The sequence below is a fragment of the Cygnus olor genome, chromosome 34 (assembly GCF_009769625.2).
Source record: "Cygnus olor isolate bCygOlo1 chromosome 34, bCygOlo1.pri.v2, whole genome shotgun sequence".
Classification (NCBI taxonomy): Eukaryota; Metazoa; Chordata; class Aves; order Anseriformes; family Anatidae; genus Cygnus; species Cygnus olor.
The window spans coordinates 659,092-676,838 of record NC_054091.1 but is presented as its reverse complement, the minus strand read 5'-3'; the positions used below and the strand labels follow the sequence as shown (position 1 = coordinate 676,838).

Here is a 17,747-nt window from a genome sequence, read left to right as displayed (position 1 = left end):
GAGGAAGTCTGGCAGAAGCCCCTTGGAGTGCCATAGCATGGCTGCCCCTGGTAAACCAAGAGCAGAGTGGCCAAGCCTCCTCCAGACACTGCAGGAGATGCAGATGGGATGCTGGGACACCCCAGCTTTCAGATATCCAGCTCTGTCTATGGGGCATCCTCCTGGTCTTCAGGCTGCTCTCCAGCAGGATGCAGCTCTCTCGTGGCATCCTTGTGTTATCCAGGTGCCCCAAGGAGAAGACACCTCCATGCTAAGGCCATGTCCGTGCTGCTGGGTGGCTGTCTGTGGGCATCTGGAGGGAGGCCTCTGCACCCCTGGTTAGGAGGGAAGAGCTGAGAGCCTCCTCAGACACCTGGAAACAAGGTGAGGATGTTGTCCAGCTGCACTTGGACTGGGGCTTCTCTGCTTTAAGCTGTCTCCACTTCTTTGGAAACACAAGAGTGTGATCATTGTCCTAAGCAAAAGAAAATCTGCCTTGCCCTACACTGTGGTTGGAGGTGTTCTTTGCAACAACACTGCAAAGTTCATGGATCTGATAAGTGGACTGAACTTGAGTTTCCCCCATGTTCCTGCTTCCTGCCTGCTTCACGGCAGGAAGGACTCCTCTGGAGCCCACAGCAGTCCCTGCTCCCAGTCCCTGCCACTCTCAAACAGGACCAGCTAGAGCCTAAGCAAGAGAGCTGGAGAAAGGTTCTCCTGCAAAGAGAGAGGCTTGGGAGGCGAGTGCTCTAAGACACGCCGTAGGTTTTCCTCAGAGAAGTCTCTTCTTTTTTCTGCCTCTTCAACAGACAACTGTGTCCAATATCAGAAAATGCCCAACAGCAGCTCCGTGAGTGAGTTCCTCCTGCTGGCATTCGCAGACACGCGGGAGCTGCAGCTCCTGCACTTCGGGCTCTTCCTGGGCATCTACCTGGCTGCCCTCCTGGGTAATGGCCTCATCCTCACTGCCGTAGCCTGCGACCACCGCCTCCACACCCCCATGTACTTCTTCCTCCTCAACCTCGCCCTCCTCGACCTGGGATCCATCTCCACCACTCTCCCCAAAGCCATGGTCAATTCCCTCTGGGACACCAGGGCCATCTCCTATGAAGGATGTGCTGCACAGGTCTTTTTCTTTGCCGCCTTGGCTGGTACAGAGTTTTCCCTTCTCACCATCATGTCCTACGACCGCTACGTTGCCATCTGCAAGCCCCTGCACTACGGGAGCCTCCTGGGCAGCAGAGCTTGTGCCCAGATGGCAGCAGCTGCCTGGGGCAGTGGCTTTCTCAATGCTGTCCTGCACACGGCCAATACATTTTCAGTGCCCCTCTGCCAAGGCAATGCTGTGGACCAGTTCTTCTGTGAAATCCCCGAGATCCTTAAGCTCTCTTGCTCAGATGCCTACCTCAGGGAAGTCGGGACTCTTGTGTTTAACGTTTCTTTAGTCTTTGGTTGTTTTGTTTTCATTGTGTTGTCCTATGTGCAGATCTTCAGGGCAGTGCTGAGGATGCCCTCTGAGCAGGGACAGCACAAAGCCTTTTCCACCTGCCTCCCTCACCTGGCCGTGGTCTCCCTGATGGTCAGCACTGCCACGGTTGCCTACCTGAAGCCCCCCCCCCATTTCTTCCCCATCCCTGGACCTGGTGGTGTCACTTCTGTACTCAGTGGTGCCTCCAGCAGTGAACCCCCTCATCTATAGCATGAGGAACCAGGAGCTCAAGGCTGCAGTGAGAAAACTGTTTCTATATGCACTTCTTAAGCATCAGTATTGTTAACATTCTTGTGATTTGTATCATATCATTTTTATCATTAGTAACATTATTATAATGTAACCATTAGGAATAACGCTATCAAGATATTTGAGAAACTGACGTGCCAATTTTCACATTATTTTCTGCATTATTCTTTTCATAAATTTTGATACTGATTTAAATGGTATTATTCTTTATATGCATACTTCCTCATAATTAATTTGACTAAATCTTCTAATCTACCTATAAAACTAGGTTTCCAGTGTACATAAAGACAATATAGAAATTATATTTTATATATATATAATTATATAGACAACATAAAGACAATAAAGAATCCATCAGAACTTCACTGGTCTCAGCTACCATCTCTTCTCATCTACTCTGGAGCTGGGGGAGCAGCCCCAGAACACGGGAGGGGCTCAGGTCCAAGAGCCCAGCTGCCACATGGAGGAGCAGCCCCAGTGGCCCTCAGGGCTGCCCCTCACTGCCCACTGGGCTCTGCCCCTCAGCTGCCTTCAGGTTGGGCTGCTGCTTCCCTGGAGCCATGGCCATGGCCAGCAGCAGGATGTGGCCTTTTCACTGCTGCTCTCTTCTGGCTTCCACATTGTTCTCTTGTGCTCTTGTTTTTGGGTTAGCCCTCATGTACCTTGGTGACATTCCTGTTCTCTCTGCAGTTGCATCCCTCTGACTGCAGGCAGCAGCAGGCACTGTGCAGCCCTGGATCACAGCTGGCCTCCCTGCTCGCACCACAGTAATAAGAGGGGCTGCTCAGGGCAAACCCAGAAGCCTCAACACCTCTTCCAGAGCTGCTGTAAGACATACAGCCAAGGTGTTGCTCCCTGCTCTTCTGTTTTCTGGGATTTTTCCTGGACTGAAGGACACAGGCTGAAAGTCCCAGCATGGTCTGTGAGGAATCAAGGGCTGGACCAAGAGCTCCCTTTGTGGTGGCACATGCCCAAGCAGACAACAACTGGTCTTGGATTCATCTACATTGGAATGTGCCCCCTGCAGTGAGGCAGATGGCTGATGCCTGCCTGGAGAGGAATCTGGAGCTGCCAGATGGCAGGGGAACCCAGGGACAATGTGCTCATTGGGTAGTGATTAGGACCTCATAAAAGGAGTGACCAAGAAGAGTCTGGTAAAGGAAAAGGAAAATCTGAGGTGTCCAGGGGATAAGGAAGACTCTGCAATGCCCGGTGAGGTGGTAAAGAGCCAGCAGGTGAAGGCCCATAAGATTGTAGAGAATTGAGGACACCCTCTTTGAAGCCTCATGGTCCAGGTCTGGTGCAGCACTCACCTGCCCTTTGTGAATATAGAGACACCCCATCATCCTGCCAAGCACTGCCCTGTGCTGCTGAACCTTCAGGGCAGATAGAAAGGGTATCAGGAGCAGAGATCCCCACGGAGTTGGGTCTGCTGCCAACCTTAGAAGCATGAGCAGGGGGGAGTCCCCCAGGAGTTCCACGGGCACCACAGTCTCCTGGCTCTGCACAGCAGCACCGCCAGCTCGGGGCCCTCCATTTCCTTTGCCATGGCTGACCCCAGCCCAGCGGCTACTGGGGAGGCCCAGAGCCACCTTTGCCTCAGCAGCTGTGGTGCCTTGCAAGGGGGTGGGGCTGTGGTGGCCGTGCCCAGAGCCCTGCAGCAGCCTGCAGTGGGCACTGCCCTGGGGCCAGCCCAGCCTGGGCTGCTGGGCTGGGCTGCAGAGAGGGCAGGGAGGTGGGGAGAGGTGGGCAGGGGCTGGCTGGGCTGGGCAGTGCCTGGCAGAGGGCAACAGCAGCGTCAGGGAGCGTTGGGAGCACGCAGGGGAGGGCTCCCAGCAGGGCTTGGTGCTGCAGAGCCAGGGCTGCACAAAGGGAGCCCAGAGCTGCAGGAGCAGGGGAGAGGAGGCCGCTCTGGGCCCTTACTGTCCTGGGCAGAGCAGGAAGGGGGCCCAGGGCATTCGTCCCCTCACCGCAGCCTGCCAGGACCTGCAAGGCGGTCATGGATTGTCCAGGGCCAGGCTCTTCCCTGTGGTGCGCAGGGAGAGGGCAAAGCCTCTCTGAAAAAGACTCTGAAACTGAAAAAGGTCCCTCCCCTGTCCCATGGTGTGACAGGACCAGGGTGGGACAGGTTACCTTTATTTGATGTAGTTCTTGTATAATTTGCATTGGTGATGGCACAAAAAGACGGTTCCTTCACCAGTGATGTACATCCTTCTCCATGTTAGGACACAACGCAACATCCTTCACTCTGCTTTATCTCATGGATGAACTGGATTAGGTCTCCTTCATTAGTCTGAGGCACAATGCAGTGCTTTTTTACCTTCTGCCACGCCAGCACAATACCTATGACTTTCCCTTACTCTGTGCATTGACCCGACGGGTCATTTCACATTTTTCACTATCATATCCCTAGCCGGAAAGGGATGGTTTCCCAAAGTGGGGCAAGCTGATGGGTTCTTTCTCAGCCATTTGAAGTGTCCTGCTCCTGAGTCTTTCAGCCTGAGTTTTCCACAGATGACCTAGGATGGTAAATGGATGTTTAGGTGTCTACTAGGAAGAAGGGAGAGTGTCTTGGGATCCCAATGGCCATTTCAAATTAAGGTCTATCCCAAGAAACCACTGAAGAAGGAATTTGCCTTGAAGGGGTTTCATGTGCTGGGCTGGGCTGCAGTTTCAAGGAGAAAGACCACTGCTGTCCACCGATGTGCCCTGGGAACAACATCTGTCTCCACCTTATCCACCAATGGGCTCTGGTCTCCTGCAGGTCCTTTCTGACAGCTGCAAATCCAGGGAATTACTATAAAGGCACCAGAGCCTCTGGAGGCCTAATGATTTCACTGAAAGCATAACCATGAAATGTGATTTCAAAGAAATATTTCAAATGTGAGTAAACTACTCTGAAGACCTTGGCACTGGTTGCTTATGGTCAGACAGCAAAGCTCTGCCTCAATACCCAGTATTTTCTTCAGTACTTAAGCCATAAAGCAAGTACTCATTAACACAAATGATTCAATCCCTTCCCTAAAATGTCACACAGTGTAGTTTCTATCATGAAGAAATATGCATTTTCAGGATCTATATTCATCACAGAAAAAGAAATACTGGTGTTCACCTGTACTTGCATTGTCATTGCTTTGTCTATCATGGTGTGCTCCCTCATCTTCCAGGTACATCCACCTGTCTTGATTAAACAGTCCATGTTGAATGTCCCCTTTCCAGCTGCCTGTCTGGTCCTATGCACTTCCCATTGTTCTCCTGGTTTGCCCTTCCCTTACTCTTTGATCACTCAGACCGCTCTCACCAACCCAGTTGCTGCTTTGAGCTTCAGGGAGTTCAACCTTGCTCATCTATCAGCAGTCTGTTTAATTGTGTCCTTAGGGAACTCCTCATGATTTATCATTGAATTAATATCATGTGGATTAATACTTATCTTAATACTTATAATTTCCTATCTCTCAGTATAAAACACTTATTATACAGTAATCCTCATGGGAAGGTAAACCTCACTGGAGGCGTAGAAGGTGAGGAACTTGCTTTGTTTTCTTTTGGAAAATGGCAGCATGTTTTCCTGTTGTTTGTTTGGAAACAGGAAAAACCCTTCTGTGCCTGAGTGCAGCCAGGTTTCTAAGAAAAGCAGGTGAGAGCTGGTGCAAAGGAGCTGTAAAATCCAGCTGCAGATTTGGTGAAGAAGTCTGGTGTAAGGAAAACACAATGCAAGTGTAGGTGCCAATGAGAGAAATGGCAGGGCTGGGGTGGTGAGGAGCAAGGCTGACCATGCAGTCAGACCTCTCTGCATTTCCTCCCTGTGCATGTCTCCAATGAAGTCACCCAGAATCAGTATCAATAGGAGAATGAAGATCCAAACTGAAACAGCAAAATTCCTTTAAAATCCTTTAAAATGATAAAACATTCCTATTATATGCACTTTGAAATATTCATCCTTAACCACACAGTGAAAGCTCTCCAATTAGCTCTACAAGTCTTGAAGAAAACTATGGGAGATATGGCTCCTTAGAAGTTTCTGCATTTTAATGAGTTCCATGGTGTATTTTGGTGATGAGTCTATGAAGCACAGGTACTGAGAGGAGAATGATGCAATTGCTTAAGAAAGTAAAGTCAGAAGGAACAGTTGAAGTGACTTGGAGTATTAATGGGCCCCACTGAGGGCTGTTACTAAAAAAGCCTCCCCAGGGCCTTGTTAGGGCAGATAATTGGAGGCCATGATTACAGATAGGCAAAGGCAGTGTGCTGAGAAAAGTCTTGGTTTGTTTTAGTGAAGCAGAAGGGCCAAGGCCTGACCCCAGCCAGTGGGAGGGGAGATCCTGCACCCCCACATCTGGCTCAGGGCTCTTCCTGGGGTGTGTGGGATGTGGTGGGCAGTGTGATGCCATGAGAAGAACAGTGGTAGGACACCTCCCAGCCTCTGCACAGGGTTGCAAAGAAGCAATGAGGCTCCATTGTAATGAGTATAACGTCTCCTCATAAACTCTAGCCAAGGGGACTAAAACCTCAGGGTTACCGGGGTTTCAGTACTTTGACCTATTTCCTTAAAGACTGCAGACACCCATCTCCGTTCACCACCTTGCTCTCATCCCAGCATTTCCATCATTTCACCAATGTGTCATCAACCCTCACCAGCTGTTCCTTGAAACAAAGAGCCATGGTCTGATCACAGACACTCTTTGGATGACCCTTGCCATCACAGCACTACCCTTTAAGGGACATTTCTTCCTCCTCATGACCAGTGCCAACATTCCAAGGAGCAGTTTCTGGCAGTTTTTTCTCTCCTGCACTTTTCTATTACCAAAGAAAGCTCCATCAGGGTGGAAACCTCTCCTAAAGAACACATTCCAACCCACCAGCCTTCTTGCTGCCTGTCAGCCAACCAGACAGAAGTCACCTCACCAGCATCTTCCAATCCATGGGCCTACTGCTGGCCTTGCAGCATCTTGTGTAGACACACCCAAGCCTTGCGCCCTCCTGCGGTCCAGTCATGGACTCAAGCAGAAGGGACAGGACAACCCATATTCGGGCCTTCTTTCTGTCTGGGTCCTCCTGGGTATGTAGGCAGAGGGGATCCCACAGTCAGCATGCCAACCAGGTGCCTTCTGCTGGCCTACCAGGGCCACTGTCAGAGGTCAGCCGAACAGTGCAGATCCCAGGGAGAAGTCAAGGGTGACCTGTCAGCTACTTCAGACAGAAGTGACCTCACAGTCCCTTTCTCTGACACGTTCCTGCTGCTGCCCTATCAACTGCAGAGACAGAAGTGACCTCACAGTCACTGCCCCAGTCACATTCCTCCTGCTGGGGCAGGAGATCCTGAGGCAGAGCTGAGCTCATCAGAGCATTCCCACCCATCTCCTCCTTGTGTTTGACGAGCTGATCAGATCCATGGCCCCTCACATTCATCTTTGAATGCCATGTGACTGCACAGCAACCTCACGGTTCCTGCCCTGCCCCAAGGGGCCAAGTGCCTAAAGTTAAGGTTTAGGAAAGGGTTTGAAAGTGAGGAGGTTAATGCACAGGAATGGGGGCTTTGGGTGTTAGGTGTTTATATATGGCATTAGGGACTAGTGCTCACCTTTCTGGGTTAGAGACTAAGCAAAATCTAATGGAAGCGTTTGGTGTTCTTCTTGTGGTGTCAGGTCTGTGTTTTTTTAGGTATGGGCAGCCCCAGCCCCAGCTCCAACCCCAGCCCCAGCTGGCGGTGCTGCTCTGCAGAGCGAGGGGGCTGTGTTGCATAGGGCACGGGGTCACTCTGCAGGGCTGTGCTGGGCAGGCTGCGAGGCAGACCCAGCTCATGGGGTAACTGCTGTTGCCCCAGTGCTGCCAGGAATCACTCACCAGACTCCTTTGTTGGGCCCGCAGTGTGCCCTGGGGCTGCAGAGCTCTACTCAGCCTGTTTGCACCAGATGGAGCGCTTGGGCTCTGGTCAGTCCACCTCGGACAGGCTCATGCTCTGCAGGCTCCATTCGCTGCTGTCTCCCAGGCACACACTGCCCCTGCCGATCTCCTGGGCTCTCCTGGCAGCTCCTGATTCCCTCCACAAAAACATTCACCTGCCATCAGCCTCATCTTGTGCTGTAGTGCAGCAGGCATTGGGGCTCTTGGAGTTGGGGACCATTCACTGTCTCCGTGGGTAACGGCCACCAGCGAGGAACCTCTGAACCAGCCACAGATCACTAAAAGTCAATGCCAGGACTCTGTTCTCATCACACCAAGACCCTGTGGAAAACAGTAAAGCACGGAGCCTCTTTGGAGTTTCTTCCTTGGGCTTGTTCTTGACAGCAACTTTGCAGGAAGGCCTCAGCCTTCAGGCAGTGCCCAGAGGGGATCCCCTCTTTGGAGGGAAGTGCTGCAGTGGAGGCCAGCTGTGCCACTGCCGTGCCCACTGCCTGTCCCTGCCTGCAGTCCCAGCACAGCCCCACAGCAGCACTGGCACCAAGCTACAGGAGCAGCCGGGCCTGACCCCACCAGCAGGGCTCAGCAGGAGAGGGTGGCAGTGGCAAGAGAGCAGCTCTGCATGCACCAAGCGCTGGTGCTCCCTGGCCGTGCTGCTGGGATGGGACTCTTTTCCTCTGCACCCCTGCACATGGCACTGCCCCTGCAGAGCCAGACCAGGTCTCAGAGGAAGGATATCAGACAAAGAAGGCAGTGCAGGCTCCTTTATTTTGTTCAAATTCACAGAGAGAAAGGCTCCCTGTGCGCAGTCTCTAAACATATTTACTGAAGTGGAATCGGGATGGATAATATAGTTTTCATGGGCAACATTAACAGAAGTAAAACTAAGGAAAACCTGTAATATAATTGCACATAAATACACACACACACACACAAAGAAAACGAATATAGGCTGTCCCTGTAATAATTGACATTATGAGTCATCTGCAAAAGAATACTGGCAATTTATTCTTCTGAAACACATCTAGTCACCAATTTCCACAGGGCGTCCTTGAGCTCCTGGTTTCTCATGCTGTAGATGAAGGGGTTCACTGTTGGAGGCACCACCGAGTACAGAGCACTCCTGGGTATGTAGGCAGAGGGGATCCCACAGTCAGCATGCCAATCAGGTGCTTTCTGCTGGCCTACCAGGGCCACTGGCAGATGTCAGCCCAAAAGTGCAGATCCCAGGGAGAAGTCAAGGGTGACCTGTCAGCTACTTCAGACAGAAGCGACCTCACAGTCCCTTTCCGTGACACGTTCCTGCTGCTGCCCTATCAACTGCAGAGACAGAAGTGACCTCACAGTCACTGCCCCAGTCACATTCCTCCTGCTGGGGCAGGAGATCCTGAGGCAGAGCTGAGCTCATCAGAGCATTCCCACCCATCTCCTCCTTGTGTTTGACGAGCTGATCAGATCCATGGCCCCTCACATTCATCTTTGAATGCCATGTGACTGCACAGCAACCTCACGGTTCCTGCCCTGCCCCAAGGGGCCAAGCACCTAAAGTTAAGGGTTAGGAGAGGGATTGAAGGTGAGGAGGTTAATGCACAGGAATGGGGGCTTTGGGTGTTAGCTGTTCATTTATGGCATTAACGACTAGAGGTCACTTTTCTGGGTTCGAGAGTAAGCAAAGGTTTAGTGGGATGGTTTGGTGTTTTGCTTGTGGTGTCAGGTCTGTTGTTAGGGTATGGTCAAGCTCTGTGGTTTAGGGTTTTGTTTAGGTCTGCAAGAAGACTAGGGTTAAATAGAGCATTTTAAAGCTAGTGTTAAGGGCAGGGATCAGGGCGAGCAAGAGTGTAAGGGTAATGAAAAAAGGCTATGGACTAAGTTTGGCTTCGAGGGATACTGTGGTCAAACATTATAGTAGTGGATTCCTGTCAGGGTGTGGAGTAGCATTTAGGTTTCGGGATTAATGTTACAGAATAAAATAGGTTAAGGGCCTCACATTGTTAGCATTCATGAAGACACATAATCCACTAAGTGATTATATGAAGGTGCTTTATTAGGCGCTGGAAGTTAGGGGCATGCCTGCCCAAATCTAACTTTGTCTGATTTGTTCACTCAGTTCTTTTATCTCCTAAAATATTACATATGCATTAAGTTTTACAACACATCTATGCATATTCATTTCCGAACTCCACCTAGCCCCGCTTCGTATGCTAATTATCTTATCAGTCCTCCTGCGCTTGCGTATCACTCTCTGGTGGTCGTCCTGGTGGTCGTCGGGATGAAGTAAGATGTCTTCATCAGAGTTGAACTTTTTACCTTTTCTTCTTATGCATGCTCTCTGAGCCCTTGGTCTCAGTCCAAACCGTAAGGTTGGTTTGATCCAGTTCCGGGGGTCTGAGGGGCCCCTGTTATCTAGATGTCTTGCAAGTTTGGCATTCGTTTAGTCCTCCTCTTTACTCCTCATCATACATCTGTACATTTTCTCATGCTATCTTTGTGCATACATTTTGTATCTTCCAAGTGTAGCCTCCTCCTTACTCCTCATTATGAATCTGTGCATTCTCCCATGCTATCTTTGCATATATATTTTGTATCTTCCAAGTGCAGCCCAGGCACAGTACATCACAAATGTAACATATTAAGCAATATTCATTGGATAAATGTATATTTCATCTTCTATTACCAACAACATGACTGCTTTAAGTCAGCTTTATGGTGGGATCAACATTACCTGAACATTCTTACCTCTTCAAAATCGTTATCCTCTGCTATCCAAGCTCCTCTTCCCTCCCCCAAATCTCTCATCTCTGCTGGCCAGGCTTTCCTGACTTCCCCATACCAGTCATCTTCTTAGGGGCAGCTTTCTGATGGCTTTCATGAACTTTTTTTTTTTCTGATGGCTTGTCTCACCTCTGCTGGCTCCTCCATTCCTGAGAAAGAAACAGCTCCTAAGCCAGCATGGAGAAAGACACCAAGGTCTGTAGGAGCACCCTGCACAATGTGCCCAGCAGCTCTGCAACACCACAAAAGTGTGCTTCCTGCCTACAAGTTTTGGTTCCAGAATGGTTCCTATGGACCCAGGGTAACTTCTTCCAGGCTCTCATGCAGGCTTTATGTTCCCCCGGGCATCTGGGAGGCAGTGGCCCCCTCTGTGCAGAAAACTGAAAGCAGCCCTGAAGGATGAATTAGGCAAAGCTGAAACCTCTGACATGACAACAGCTATCCAAGACCTCTTCCTCTATGGGGCCTGCCAGGTACTTAGGAAGAGAAGATCTTACAACCTACGTGCAAAGCAGGTGCATCTGCTGGCCTATCATGGACACCAGCAGATGTGAGCCTAAAGGCACAGATCCCAGCCGGAAGTCAAGGGATGACCTGTTGGCTACTTCAGAAAGAAGTCAACTCACAGGCCATTTAACAGCCGTTCGTGTCCTACTGGACTTAGAGCTTCTGAGGCACCACTGCCCTCGTAATACCATACCTACAAAACATCCCCTTCTTGGGCAAGGACCTGCCCAGGTAGAAGTGAGCTGGCTGTGATCCTTCAAGCCCATGGCACTGCTGCTGGACTCCCAGCCTCTCTGATGCATGGGAGCCAGTTCTGTGCCAGTCCTGGGAGGTGCTAGGGCAGGAGGGACCTTGCAGGCTGTGTTCAAGCCCCGTGCCTGTTGGCGGTCTCTCAGCTCCTTCCACACAGTGAAGGTCACGCTGATGTCCAGAAGCCATGTGCCAGAAGCTGGCCTAGAAGACACTCAGGGGAGGCGCCCTCCCAGCCCCAGCTGCAGCCCCAGCCGCAGCTGGCGGTGCTGCTCTGCAGAGCGAGGGGGCTGTGGTACCCGGGGCACAGGGGCACTCTGCAGGGCCGTGTTGGGCAGGCTGCGAGGCAGACCCAGCTCATGGGGTAACTGCTGTTGCCCCAGTGCTGCAAGGAATCACTCACCAGACTCCTTTGTTGGGCCCGCAGTGTGCCCTGGGGCTACAGAGCTCTCCTCTGCCTGTTCACACCAGATCGAGCACTTGAGCTCTGGTCAGGCCACCTGGGATAGGCTCACGCTCTGCGGGCTCCATTCACTGCTGTTTCCTGGGCTCACACTTCCCCTGCAGATCTAAGTGCTGGTGCTCCTTGGCTGTGCTGCTGGGATGGGACTCTTTTCCTCTGCACCCCTGCACACGGGCACTGTCCCTGCAGAGCCAGACCAGGTCTCAGAGGAAGGACGTCAGACAAAGAAGGCAGTGCAGGCTCCTTTGTTTTGTTTAAATTCACAGAGAGCATGGCTCCTCAGGTACAGAATCTCAGTACATACACTCAACATGTACATACTGAACTGGAAATGGGACAAATAATGATATTTTATTGGGCAACAGCTGAATTAAAACTAAAAAATACTGGTACTAACAATACATACTCAAAGACAAACAAACAAACAAAAAGAAAAAAATAAAGAGATTATTGTAGAGAATATTGGCTCTTCCTGTAATAAGTGACATTATGAGTCATTTGCAGAAGATGACTGAGAAATAATTTCTTCTGAAACACCTCAAGATATCAGTTTCCACAGGGCATGCTTCAGTCCCTTATTCCTCATGCTGTAGATGAAGGGGTTCAATGCTGGAGGAACCACTGAGTACAGAACTGCCACCACGTGGTCCAGGGATGGGGAAGAGATGGAGGGGGGCTTCAGGTAGGTAAACATGATGGTGCTGACCATCAGGGAGACCACGGCCAGGTGAGGGAGGCACGTGGAAAAGGCTTTGAGCTGGCCCCGCTCATAGGGCATCCTCAGCACAGCCCTGAAGATCTGCACATAGGACACCACAATGAAAACAAAACAACAGAAGAATACACAAAGGCTAAAACCAATAACCGCATGTTCCCTGTGGTAGTCTGGGTCTGAGCAGGAAAGCTTGAGGATGTGGGGGATTTCACAGAAGAACTGGTCCACAGCATTGCCTTAGCAGAGGGGCAGGGAAAATGTACTGGCCGTGTGCATGACAGCACTGGGAAAGCCACTGCCCCAGGCAGCTGCTGCCATCCTCACAGAATCACACACAGAATCACAGAATGTTAGGAAGGGACCTTGAAAGATCATCTACCCCAGTCCCTCTGATGGAGCAGGAACGCCTAGATCAGGTCACACAGGCATGTGTCCAGGTGGGTTTTGAATGTCTCCAGAGAAGGAGACTCCACAAGCCCCTGGGCAGCCTGTTCCAGTGCTCTGCCACCCTCACCTTGAAAAAGTTTCTTCTCATGTTTAAGCGGAACACCCTATGTTCCAGCTTTACACCCATTGCCCCTTGTCCTATCATTAGATGTCACTGAGAAGAGCCTGGCTCCATCCTCCTGACACTCACCCTTTACATATTTATCAACATTAATAAGGTCACCCCTCAGTCTCCTCTTCTCCAAGCTAAAGAGACCCAGCTCCCTGAGCCTTTCCCCGTAAGGGAGATGCTCCACTCCCTTAATCATCCTCGTGGCTCTGTGCTGGACTCTCAAGCAGTTCCCTGTCCTTCTTGAACTGAGGGGCCCCGAACTGGATGCAATATTCTAGATGTGGTCTCACTAGGGCAGAGTAGAGGGGGAGGAGAACCTCTCTTGACCTACTAACTACAGCCATTCTGATACACCCCAGGAGGCCATTGGCCTTCTTGGCCACAAGGGCACAGTGCTAGCTCATGGTCATCCTGCTGTCCACCAGGACCCCCAGGTCCCTCTCCCCTTTGCTGCTCTCCAGCAGGGCAGTCCCCAAATTCTATTGGTGTCTGGAGTTGTTCTTGCCCAGATGCAGGACTCTACACTTGCCCTCATTATATTTCATTAAATTTCTCCCTGACCAAATCTCCAACCTGTCTAGGTCCTTCTTGGCACAAGTTGTGCTGCCCAGGAGGCTCCCGTAGTGCAGGGTCTCACAGATGGCAACGTAGCGGTCGTACAACATGACAGTGAGAAGGAAATACTCTGCTCTGGACAAAGAAACAAACAAAAAGACCTGTGCATGGCTTTGGGCCAATTCTGCACAAAATGACAGCATGCATGCAAAGAAGCACAGAAAAGGCTTCTGGCATAGAATCTGGCAGCCTTCCTTTCCCTACTCTTCTTTTACTCTGTCCTGTAATTCCATTCAACTAGTAACTGCTGCATTGTCCAAACTGTCCAGCAACTCCTTATACTGCTATCTTTTGAGAGACAGCACAATCAGGGTGAGCCATCTGCCTACAGACATTAACAGCTGACACAATAGAGCATCTGTCCAGGGGAACCTTGAGAAACAGCAGAATTTCACCTACAGAAAGCTCTTGACATTTACAAGGAGAAGAGCCTAGTCATGCACCAGAGGAAGAGTAACCCCATGCATCAGGGCAGACTGGGACCCTGCTGAGTAAGCAGTGCCCAGGAGGAGGAGGGCCTGGGCACCAGGAGGGATGCCATACGAGCGGCAGTGCCTGCTCACCAGGAACCAGGCCAGCTTCCTACAGAGCTGCCTTATGAGGAACATGGCCACCAAGAAAATCTGAGTTATCATACTCAGCTCAGATCCAGTATGACACCACCCACACAGGGATGTCCCAGTGCATAGCTCCTCATTTTGGAGGGGTGCAGGACAGTGCCCAGAGAAGTTCTGCCAAGGTGGGGTTCAGGGCCTAAAGCACCTGGCCTGTGTAGAGAGGATGAGGACCATGGGGTTCTCTGGCCTAGTGGCATGGAGGCTCCAAGTACAGGAGTAGCCTGAGACTGCCCAAAGTTTGGTTTTGATATACTGTAGCTTCCCTCTGCAGTGGGAGACAGCATGAGACAGAAATAATACCACAAAGTGGAGACCTGGAGGTAGAGACTGGGCATGAAGAGAATGAAATATCACTCCAAGAACAATGGTGTGGTGTAACAGGTCCCCCTGAGGGAGTCTGGATTAGCCCCTGGCATTGCATTTCAAGGAAACCTCAGGGAGAATGGAGTCCTTATCAACAGAGACAGGAGGATCCTTTTGTGAGAGCAAGGTGGGAAAGAAGAGTGGATGTCTGGAGCCAGCAGGGAAAGATGTGCAGGTGTGGGAGTTCCTAGGAAAGTCTGGTGTGGAGAGGAGCAAGGTCTGTGGCAAGGCTGAAAGTCCCAACAGGACTAAGGTCTGTGTGTCCATGGCTATGGCTGTTGTCTCTGCCACTGAGGCCTATGAGGAGACAGCTTATCGTTAAAGCACCAGGGCCTCATGGCCTCCTCGCCCCCACCCATGAACCAGGCAGGGACCATACCATTCTCCTGCTCTTGGCAATGCACATCCCCATCTCCTACTGCCCCAGGAAGAGCCCTGAGCAAGGTGTGAAGGGAAAGAATCTCCCTTCCCAGGGGTTGGGGGTCAAGGCTCGGCCCTTGTGCTTGGTGAAACACATCCACTTTGTCTATACATCAGTGTCACCTTCACATTGCCTTTGTCTCCTTGTCCTCACTGCCGCCAATGTTCTGCTCTAACAAGCTCCAAGGGAGGCTGTGTCAGTCCTGGCCCTCAGGGGGACACTCTAGGAAACTTGCATCTGACTTGGACTTCTTGAGAGATTTCTTCAATTTGCTCTCAGTGCCTGAGGTTCATGGGCTCATCACCAAAGCCACCATAGGGGTGATCACAATGCCTTGGGCTGGGCCTCTGCTGCTGAGCTGGGCCAGGCTCCTGGGACAGAGAGAGCTCCTGGCAAGAGGGCCCTGGTGCAGAGAGACAGCTCTGCCCAGGAGCAGCTCCTCTGCACAGCGCAGCAGGGCTGGAAGCTCTGACCGCAGGAACCCAGTCAGAAAGTGATTCCAGGCAGCCTGGAGGGTGCGGGCAGAGGAGAGCTCAGTGCTGGAGAAATCTTCATAGCTCTGCACACGGTAAGTCTCTGGCTGCAGGACACTGCATGGGAGCTTCCTGGAAGGGGCTTCTTGATCTGGGATGTCTCTGCCTGGCCAGGAGCTGCCAGCATGTCTCTCATGGATTGTGCAGTGTGGAGGAGAAGGTGCTGCAGGGCACCTGCAGGGGTGCCCAGGGCTGTGGTGCAGAGCAGGGTCCCTGCTGTACCCCAGGGGCTGTGTGCCACGGCAGGGCCTCTGCCGCCTGCCAGGCTCAGCACTCAGCCTGCCCGGGGAGCTGCCCAGGGCGCTGCGGGGAGAAGCTGCGGGTGGAAGGAGCCCCCCCGGCAGGGCAGGATCCTGCTGCTGGCGGGAGGCTGCTGCCTGGGGCAGCCTGCTCGCAGATCCACAGCACCCCCAGGACATTGCCCAGGGGGCTTGGTCCAAGGAAGGGCAGGGCAGGGGCTGCCTGCAAAGAGAAGACATGTTCTGCAGTCTCTGCCTGCATTTTCCTGCTCTAATTCTTGGGTAGGCTCTATGTTAACAGAGTGGTTGGGTTTGCACAAATGATGGAGCTTCCTATTGCATTGGACAGAGGCATAAACAGGTTAGTGAGGAACCTCAGAATATCCCTTCCCTTCTCTCTGCTTACAGACTGCACCAGGGTTTTTCTGAGCTGTTTCTTAGGACCTACAGAGAGGGAGAGGTCCCCAGAGCTGTCCCTATCGATGGGAGGTGTCTGCAGAGCAGAGCTGGGCACACAGCAGGCGGGATGGGGTCTGTGAGCATGGACAGGAGGAGACATGAGGACAGAGAAACAGCTGCTGGCAGGGACAGCTGCAGGCAGCAGGGACTTGGGCAGGCAGTGAGAGGGAGCTGCTCCCTCCCTGCCAACCCCTGCAGTGGAGGCGCCTTCCTTGCAGTAGGGCCTGCTCTCCTCTCCTCCTCAGCACAGCTTCTGTCATGGCAAGGAGAATCTGTGAGGCTCCCTGTCCTTTGTCCTCAAGTCCATATTGCCTCCTATGCAGCCAGAGCTCCTGCAAAGCATAACTGAAGGTCTTTGCAACATCCAAGTTCCCTTGATCTGCCCTTTGGAATCAGCACCTTTGTCACTGAATTCTGCACATTTGTGCTAAAAGGGAGACATTTCCATCTGCAGTTGGAGCTGGTGCCCTCTTCTCCCAGCACAGCCCAGGTGATATTTCAGCACAACCACTGAGCACAGCTATCCCCCAACTGAGTGCTGCAAGCACCCAGCAGCTGGGCAAAAGGGGATGGACAGAGCAGCCCTCCTGGATGTGACCTCTGGCTGAGGTTTGCACCCACAACAACAGGTACCACTGCAGCGTAACACAGGTGGCCCGTTGGGGATGTACAGGACACTCAGCCTGCACAAAGCAGGGCTCCAGCCAGGGAGACACACAAAGGTCCTCCTGGAAAGAAAGGCAATGTGAAGGCTTCAATGAGGAATGAAATGAGTATTGCTCACAGAAATTTCCCCTATCAGTCAATTTATTTTTTATTCTTTGGCAGTCTCCTTGATGAAGGGCAGCAAATGTCCAACAGCAGCTCTGTGAGCGAGTTCCACCTCCTGCCATTTGCAGACACGCGGGAGCTGCAGCTCCTGCACTTCGGGCTCTTCCTGGGCATCTACCTGGCTGCCCTCCTGGGCAACAGCCTCATCATCACCGCTGTAGCCTGCGGCCACCACCTCCACACCCCCATGTATTTCTTTTGAATGAAGTCATTCCTCAGGGAGGTTGGGCTTATTGTAGTTAGTGCTTCTTTAGTCTTTCTTTGTTTTCATTGTTTTCTCCTATGTGCAGATCTTCAGGGCAGTGCTAAGGATCCCCTCTGAGCAAGGCTGGCACAAAGTCTTTTCCACTTGCCTCCCTCACCTGGCCATGGTCTCCCTCTTTGTCAGCACTATCATGTTTGCCTATTTGAAGCCCCCCTCCATCTCCTCCCAAACCCTGGACTTGGTGGTGTCATTTCTGTACTCGGTGGTGCCTCCAACAGTGAACCCCTTCATCTACAGCATGAGAAACCAGGAGCTCAAGGACGCCCTGTGGAAATTGGTGACTAGATGTGTTTCAGAAGAATAAATTGCCAGTATTCTTTTGCAGATGACTCATAATGTCAACTATTACAGGGACAGCCTATATTCGTTTTCTTTGTGTGTGTGTGTGTGTATTTATGTGCAATTATATTACAGGTTTTCCTTAGTTTTACTTCTGTTAATGTTGCCCATGAAAACTATATTATCCATCCCGATTCCACTTCAGTAAATATGTTTAGAGACTGCGCACAGGGAGCCTTTCT

General features: G+C 51.5%; 1 pseudogene; it reads left to right on the top strand.

Annotated features, from left to right (window-relative positions):
* Positions 1 to 811: 811 nt before the first annotated feature.
* LOC121062737 lies at positions 812 to 17,530 on the top strand (annotated as a pseudogene).
* Positions 17,531 to 17,747: the final 217 nt, after the last annotated feature.